The sequence below is a fragment of the Cariama cristata genome, unplaced genomic scaffold (genome assembly GCF_000690535.1).
Source record: "Cariama cristata isolate BGI_N322 unplaced genomic scaffold, ASM69053v1 scaffold45927, whole genome shotgun sequence".
Classification (NCBI taxonomy): domain Eukaryota; kingdom Metazoa; phylum Chordata; class Aves; order Cariamiformes; family Cariamidae; genus Cariama; species Cariama cristata.
In genome coordinates this window covers 22,582-31,565 of record NW_009626802.1, presented here as the reverse complement: position 1 = coordinate 31,565, position 8,984 = coordinate 22,582, and positions in this window count along the sequence as shown.

Below are 8,984 nucleotides of genomic sequence, written 5' to 3'. Positions count from 1 at the left end.
TTCTGGAAGTCGGGGTGAGACGGGGTGCCGGGCTCTCGCCGGCCGTGTCTAGCGATGCCTCGGGCTGGCCTGGCCCCGATGTCCCGTGGGGCGCGCCCCCTCGTCTCTGCCAGCCCCGGGACATTCCTTACTACTTTATCCCGGGCAGAGGCGACACCTGTGACCAGGTGGCTATTTTCTTTTAAAATACATAAATCCGAGGTGCCTGGAAGTAAGGCTTAGTTTTCCGTTGGAGGTGTAGGAGATGCCTCTTAGTGAACTGAAACACTAGAGTTATCATGCAGTTTTAGTAACTTACTGCGCTTTCTGTTTCGTTTCTTCCCAGTACACTAAGCATTAAGATGTCTTTGTGCAAATAAAAGGAGTTGGAAAGGAGCAGTCTGTGTGCTCACTTGAAAGCATCTCTAGGACTGTTGTGTTTATAAGTGTGGCAGCAGTGTGTAATTACTTCTCAGCAGAAACATCTTCTGAGTGTCTTTAAGCCTTTCCCTTTGTACGTGCATGCTCACAAGATCCCTTAAAAACAGATCCCAGATGACACTGCCTGAGCTTTCTGCACTAGGTGGGGACAAGTGGCTTGTTTCAGGCAGGATGGTCCCGGCTGAGGTGATACCACCCATCCTGTTTCGTTGGCCGTGAGCCTAGAGCATAAGATGGGAGTAGAGGAACCCAGCGGAATACACAAAATAACACAACAGATGATCCTGTCACTGGCGATTTTTGAAGGGATACAGATACAAAACTAGGCAAAGTCTTGCCATGATAAATCTCTTCTGGCAAGTTGAAATCATGTAAGTTTTATTTGCAAACTTACTATTAAGTAATCTAAATTAGATATGCCAAAAACATTGCTTATACCAAAATTTTTAAAACAATGTGAAGTTTGTGCCAGGGAGCCAACATCTGCTACGTATGTCACTAACACTCCCACGGGTAAACATCTCTGCTATTGGAGGGAGGATGCTTTACTGTTTTATATTAATGTGAAGCGAATGAACTTGTAATATCTTTAGCTGAGCATTAATAGTGTAGCATTAATGTAATATCATGGCTAGAGCTCAAGAATGTTAAAAAATACTCTTGAAACCATCTGTTTGATATCATTAGGTTCTTTGTCCCTTACTCATATTTTCAGAAGGTGTTAGGATACTTTTAATGTGTGATTAACCCAGAGAAGATGTAAAAAATTTTTTTTTCTATGGAATTCATTAGTCAAATAAGTTATTAAAGTTAGTTCTGAATAGACTACTTCACACTTTTGTGTCTGATCACATCTGTATTCGAGTCTTTCAGTTCTCTTTTAGAAATGGTTATATCTTCCCCAAAGCAGGTTGGACTCCTTCAAGAAGTGCACCTGATGTCTGCTGTATGGTATATTTGCTGTGTACAGCAGCTCCCATTTAGGAATCTAGATACATATATGATGCAGTAATCCAATCTGAAGTCAGAATAGGAAAGTAACTAGAAGAGGCCGGTTAACTTTTTAGTTCAGAAATGTGAGCTTTCGGGTTTGTCAGCATGGATGATGTGGTGAAACAAATAAAGGATGATGTCATTATATAGAAGAAAAATAGATTAATTTATTTAAATATGAACAGAGGGTAGGAAATGGAGGGTATAGGTAGAGAAATTTTAAAAAAAAGCATTTCGATTTCTTTCTCTAACTTTGAAGAAGGTTGAAACTCAAATGGAAAATAAATCCATAACTGACAAAGTCGCTAACCTGTTCCTTGTATTAATGGATGGAATGTTTGTTAAAGTTGGATTAAGGATTAAAAGAATACTTTTCAGTACTTAAAATATGCTGGTTTATCAGTTTGAAAATTTAGCTTCTAAATGACATAAATTCTTAATTTATAAAAAGATCTCAGGTGTTGCTTCCTGGGTGGTTTCTTTTGCTGACTCCCTCCTCATTCTGCCCTTAAGAGATTCTGTGTTCCTGTAGTGCATCTCCTACAGGAAAGACATGGGGCCCTAGCCTTACCTTCTGTACACTGGTATAGCAGTAATACAATTATACTTACATCAGCTTAGGATCTACTTCACAAATCTTGACTGAACAGTCTGTTTCCTACTTTGTTACTGTAGTTCTACACCTCCCTGTGATTCTCATGTGGTTGTCATATTGCTAGAACTCTCTCTGCCTAGACTTTATTGAAAGAGCTTATTCAGTCTAAAATATGAGGGGCTGAATCATGGCTTTAGATGTAATTCAAGAGATCTCTTTGATATCAGTGGGAATGCATCCCTGGCATTTGAAAGTGGAAGTTTGCACTTTGGGCTACTGATGAGCAAGTAAATACAGAAATGAAATTTTGGTGAGCTGCTCCTTTGGTCTGTGAAGGATGTTTTAATTTTAATTTTTATTCTGATTTTTTTGTCACGTCAGATCAGTAGGATAAAGTGGAAGAGTATGACCAAGTCTGTCAGGTTGCACAAGTGTTTCTCCCTCTGCCCCTCCAGCTTGGGAGTAACAAGCTTCTGGTTTTTGATTTATTTGTAACTAACTTCACCCTGTTGATTGCATTGGCTTTATTGAACTGAAAAACTAAAACATAAATGCTGAACAAATGACTTTTTATGAAATTATTTACTGACTCAAAACTAATAAGAACAGTAGTATGTTTAAGTAAATTCCACTGCAATTAAATCAGTTTCTGTTGGCTGTGTTACCCCAATTCAAGTGAGCTTCAGAAACTGAAGTAAATGATGCCATGGACATTTTGTTACTGCTTATGCAATCTTGTTCCATCTGAATTATGAACGCTGGTAGTATAAAACTTAGTGTGACATTCAGAATATTCATACCACATACTTCATCTGTATGCAACCTATTGTCAGTAAAATAATGCAACACTAAAGAAGCTTTTTAGCAAAATACAGTACCATACTGTCTAAATAAAGTGCTCTTATGGGAGAAGTCCCCGAATGGGATATCTAAGGAGGAGACACACCTAAGTACCTCTTTGAGAATTAATCATACATTAGTTTCATGTTCTTGGACACTATAAAATGCCTCAGCTATCGTGAAGCCCAAGACCTCTTGGTTTTTAGAAACATAATGAAAACATTCTGAAGGTTAAAACTACGTCTTGGAAGCTTGGCAGCCTGTATTCATTAAACTGTTTTACACAGCAAAGCAGAACTGGTATATACCCAAAGAATTACAGATTTTTACCCTTACTGCTAGTATTTTTCTCTTTAATACTTCATAAAAAAGTAGCACGGTGAAACAGAGGCAGCATGATTAAATGTTACGAGACTTTACTGAAACACCTTTCAGTCCAGTAAGCTGATTTCTTAAATTTCTTGCTTATATGTTTAAATTGAATTTCTAGTAGTAAACACATTGTTTAAATTGACAGTTTGGGTATTTAGTCTTTTGTGGATCACTATTTTCTCCCCCACAAAAATTATTTTTCCTGTTAATTCTCTCCTGTTAATTAACACTGAGTCTGAACTCTGAACCGTAACCAGGAGTGATTAGCTGCTGTCTTGAAAAACAAATCACTCTTTGCTTATGTTCATGCTGAGAGCACGCTTTTGCTGTTCTGAGTTTGCTATTACTGGTCCTCCCGCTTCTAGCAGCCTAGAAGGTTTTGTGTCCAGAGAGAAGTATGCTAGGCTAGAGCAATAGAAACTTAATTTATATAATAGGAGTTGATATTTTAGTACTGAAAATCCAAACTTAATACTGGTCAGTGAGCTTGAGTAACTCATCTGTCCTATGGAGAAGCACGTGAATTTACTAAGCAGTCTGTGCTTTTTAGTGGAACTTCTCAGTATCATACATTTTTCTACATCTTAGGAAGAAAACTTCAAGAATGGATAGATCAGCTTACAATTTGGTGCAGCGTAATATGCTGGTTATATGTAATTTCTGTAAGAAGTAGTTGAATTAGACAAAGCAGTACTGTCTAAAGCTGAGCTTTCAGAATGTGGCAGGGCATACGGCGATTGTTCTCTTGGATGCTATTGCTAGCCTTGATGGCCTCAGCCTCAGGGACTGAACCAGAAATGGTGTTTTCACTTTTTACACTCCTCAGATGATTCCTACTATGTAAGCTTGTCCACTCTAAACTTAAACAGGAATGTGTTCCCAGCAGGAAAAAATGGTGTGGCAAGACGTTTTGGACTCTGAGAATAAACTGTGTGAAGTGCCATGCAATTTAAACTACTGTGTCGGGTCCTGCTTTACTTATTTTCTTGTATTTTAGTATAAGAAGGCAGTGACAATTGTTTTCTCTTCACACCCTTCGTGTCACTCCCAATTCAATAAATCCCACTTGTATCTTTCTGCAGATGTTTTGACTGTAGCTTGGAGGAATCTACTTCAGCATTCCTCCATACCTTTGGCAACGTTCTCTGTCCTTCTGTGGGCCTCTTTCACTTGAATAAAATAGACTATTCAACAATGTGTATTACTTAAAGTTTCTGAACAAAACAAGGAGTCATTGGATAAGAGGGCAGATCTTTATGTAGATCTAATAAAAATGGTTAGAACACCAGGAGCAGAGGGTTAGCGAGGCAGGTACATCACATGTTTATGCAGTAATATAATGATAATCTTTTTCCTAAAAGGGTGTATCTTTCAATACGCTTTTGTAAACCACTGCTGAATGTTAAACTGGTGTCTTTCATGGAACTGTTTTCTCCAGGATCACATTCCGAAGTAGTAGTAATCCTATATGTGGAATTAAAATTGTTTTTTCATGTTTGCATTGCTTAAATTTATTTACATTAATTTTTATCTGCCATTTAATTTGTTTTACTGATTCCATCAACTTCTGATGTTCTTCACCATTACCCTCTAACTTTTCTAACATGCACTTTGTCATCAGTGAATTTTGTCACTTTGCACCCTTTTTATAGCTCCGTTATGAGTATGTTGAACTACATAGGCCCTAGGGCAGAGCACTGGGATCTGGTAACTTCCCTCTGCTGTGAGAAGTGATTGGTGGGGTTTGGTTTTTTTTTTAATTTATGCTGTTTATTTTCCTTTTTTTCTTTTTTTTTTTTTTTTTGCTTTTTAATTCCTGTGAAGACTTTGCACTCTTTTCTCCTTGTTTTAAGAGCCTGGTGAAGATCTTTGAATATGTTTACTTGAATCTTCAGAAGGTTTATTAATGTCATCTGCCTTATCCATACATGTTCTTTTGAGAACTCCAGGAATATTTTTTTAAGGCATAGTTTCTCTTTACAAAATTTGCTCAGGCTTTTCCATTTTGAACAAATTGTGGTTCTAATACTCTAGACCTGTGGAATATGATTTAGCCTAGCAATTTCTTGAGAGAGTGCATCATGATCTTACTGTCCAGGTACAGATCTGCTTAAGGTATATATTTGGCAACTAAAATACAAGTTTGGACAACATATAAGCTGAATTAGTTATGATTTATATTCCAGCTCACAGACACATCTAAAATGCTAAAGACTGTACTGGACTGGAAAGTACTTTCACTTGTGTTCTGTGTATTTTTGCGCTGCATAGAAGTTAAATGTCTTAGAGTGGGGTTTGTAAACATAATGGCTTGGTGATTGCTTCTTGTGACAAAGGCAGCTAAGGTCTTCAGGGTGCTTTTGGCACTTGAGCGGGTTCTTGCCAGTCCCAACAAATGGGGCATTTGTGGGGGACAGTTGGAATTAAGGTGGTTCCCAAATACTTCTGTTTGAAAATTAAAGGCAAAAGGCACTAGAAAGAGATAAACGTGCAGTGTGCATGGAGAGCTACCTGGGTAATATCTGTGGAGAAAAGAGCATCCATAACGTAGTGGGATAATTGGTAGCATAATATTTGTGCTAGAATAAGCTAAAATGATTAAATAGTGATGTGGTGAAGTATACCAGGAAAAGTTTGCATTTGAAATCATTGAATTTTGAGGGGAAACTAAGAAAATAACGGTGAAGATAAATGTGGAAAGGGAATGTGCTTTATAATTTGACATGAACTTCAAGGACTGAATGATTCATACATGAAAGCATGTTTCCCAAAATGTTTTACTGATGTTTTTAGTTCGGTTCTTTATTTTCTTGAAAACGTAAGAGTTGACATAGTGGACTGTAGTGCAGGTGGTTGTGTAAAAAAAATCTGGCAGTTAATTTTTGTAAGGGGAGAATGTTTCTGTAAACACTTTTTTTTTCAAAGAAAGTAAGAAACCTCTTCATAGTAATGCACGTGAATGTTGGTTTACATATTATAGATACAAGGACAGCGAGTGCTGTTTGCAAAGTTGTCTTTGTGCTGGAAGTAGAACAAGCAACTGCCAGGCTCTCCTGAGAGACCCTAGTGCCTGGCGGGAAAGGATTTCCTGGAGGAGGGTGTGTAGGGAGAAAGACAAGTTCCTGTGATTGTTCGGAAGTTCAGCTGGAGTTTGTTGTTATCTACCTGAAAGATAACAAAATTATTCAACTGGAAAGGTACTTCAGGGACGTCTCTTCCTCGGGGCAGGATCAGCTGTGAGGCCTGAGCAGGCTTTGTAGGGCTTTTCCTGTTGGGTATTGAAACCCTTTGAGGATGGAGAACGCGTATCCAGCTCTGTGCACAGTGGGCTCTGCTGGTTCACCCTCATGGGACGAAAAAAGCGTGCTATGTTTATCCAGTCGAGTCTTTTTCTTAATCTGCCTAGCTGAACTATATGGCCCTCATCAAAATGTGGAAAGTTTGAAAAGGCTCGCTGGAGAACTTCGGGATTTGAACAGTGAGAAGTGGTTTTGTTCTGAAATAAGCACACTGCTTAAGAGAAACAAACGGTTAAGGATTTTTGAAATTGGATGTTAAGGTGCTTTTGCAGCCATTCGAATAATTTTAATTGTTAAATTACAGATTTGAATTAAGAGATAAATAGTTACCTAAAAGTTGTGTGAATAAATTAATACTGTCAATTCTAGCTTTGCTGTGAAGATCTGGCACTGGCTATAAAATTGTGTCTTACTCTGTGGAGTGCTTTAGGATGAATTGTACTAGCTCTCCTTCAAAATGTCTAAGATAAGGCATTCTTACTGATACAATATTGCATTTTTTTGCCCTTTTCTATGAGCAATTCCTCACCAGCTGGATTTATGATCTTGACATCTTCTCATGGGTTTGTTAATGTTCAACAGCTGTGTTCTGCTTTTTTTGAAAAAAAAAGTTTGTATTGCATCCCAGTAGTTCTCCCTGTTGCCTTCAAATTAACTTTTGGGTTTATTCTGCCTCCAATAAAGGCAGAAGAAAAAATGTTTGTTTTTTTTTTTTTTAGAATTGGGTTTGGGCAAAAAGAAGCATTGAAGGAGCAGAAGTGTAAAATTGGAGAAATAGTAGATACTTTGTTAGAACTTCTAGGACTTCAGATCTTATAAGGATGGCCTTAAACTTTTGTTGTTAAGCAACTGAAATTACATGATGTTTTGCTCATTATTGATTATGCAAGTATAATAGTTTTACCAGCAGCTGCGTTTGAAAAGAATCATAATGTTCATACATAGTTTCTCAGCCCACACGCTGGGCTGTCATATGAAGATCTGTGTGCAAAGGAAATAAGCCCGTAACAGATTTTAAGACTTTCCTGAAGGCGCTTAATTTTTAACATTAACACTTTAAAATATGGAGGCGGGGGATGATGAAAGCAAGTTGTATGTTGACCGTATGTGCACTGTTTCTGAAATTCTATTTAAATCTTTTTAACCATAAAGAATTCAGTAGGTTGTCCTGATATTGTCTAGTTCAAGAAGCTTAAAGCTCTTTGTGCTTCAAGTTTATAACCATTTTTTGCATGTGTATCTCAAGTTCATTCTTTATGTAAATTGCATGCAGTTGCGTTCTGTTGCGAAGTATTTTCTCAATATGGAAATAAGCCACACTCATTACTTCTGTGGTAGCTTCATCTTAAAAGCAAGTGTGAAGTGTTTTTAGGAAGCTCTTAGATTTTGAAACAAGTAAAGAGTTTTTGTTGCTTTTTTTCATCAGTGTTCCAGGCTGTGCATGTGATCAGTCATAAGCTGTTTTCTTTTCTTGAAAATAACTTGATGCTTGATTAAAAATTGAAACCTTTTGTGATAGAAGTTTTTAGGACCCACAGAAAAGATGAGCAGCCAGAAGTAGCTATCTGCATTGGTCCATTTGACAATGTTAGTGAATTGTCCTGTTTGCATGACTTTAGTTTCCTGATACAGTGATTTGCACAGGGGTTCTTGAATTAATCTAGACATTTAGGGCTCAGTAAAGAAAACTGCAAATCATCAACTGCAGTCTATGTGGATCCTAGACTGGTAGATATTATTATATCTGATGTGGAATGCTTGACTTCATTTGACAGGTGCATATTCCTTTCAGGATTTGAATTTTACTTTTCCAGGTTGTGTCTTGAATCCAAAAGGCTATAGAGATTTGTGCTCTTCTAGTAGTTTGGTGAAACTATCTGTAAGCTGCATGATACTGCCAACAATGTCTTCCAGACTTTTTAATCTCCAGGAAATAATTTATTTAGGCTCAGTGCAGCAAAAATACTTTTCTTTTGCAGTAGTTTTTAAATGACTTCTGAGGAAAAAAACATACATGTCTTTTTGAGTTTGTATGTACATCATCTTTTTGGTAAACCATGAAAATATCAGATCAAATTTACATGTAATAAAAGCATTACTAAAAATCCAAACAAACACTCTAAGGCTTCATTTGTAGTGGCATTAAAAATATTTGCTAAATGCAAACCAGAGGTTTATTGTCCAACATTGTGCTTAGTGATATAGAGGTTGGGGGGAGGGGGGGAAGTAAAGTAGAGGCAGGAGAAAGGCTGGGGAGACCTTTACCTACTCTCTACTGTAAAATTTGCCTTTTCCAGAGGAAACCGCTGTGGAAGGGATCTTCAGACTTCAGTGTAATCTGTTTTAAGTGCTAATCCGACTGACATACATCTTGGCAAAAAAATACTCTTAAAATCATTACCCTATTACATTATGTAGAAGTACTTGCAGACTTCTTATATGAGGAAGATTTGCACTGCACCCAC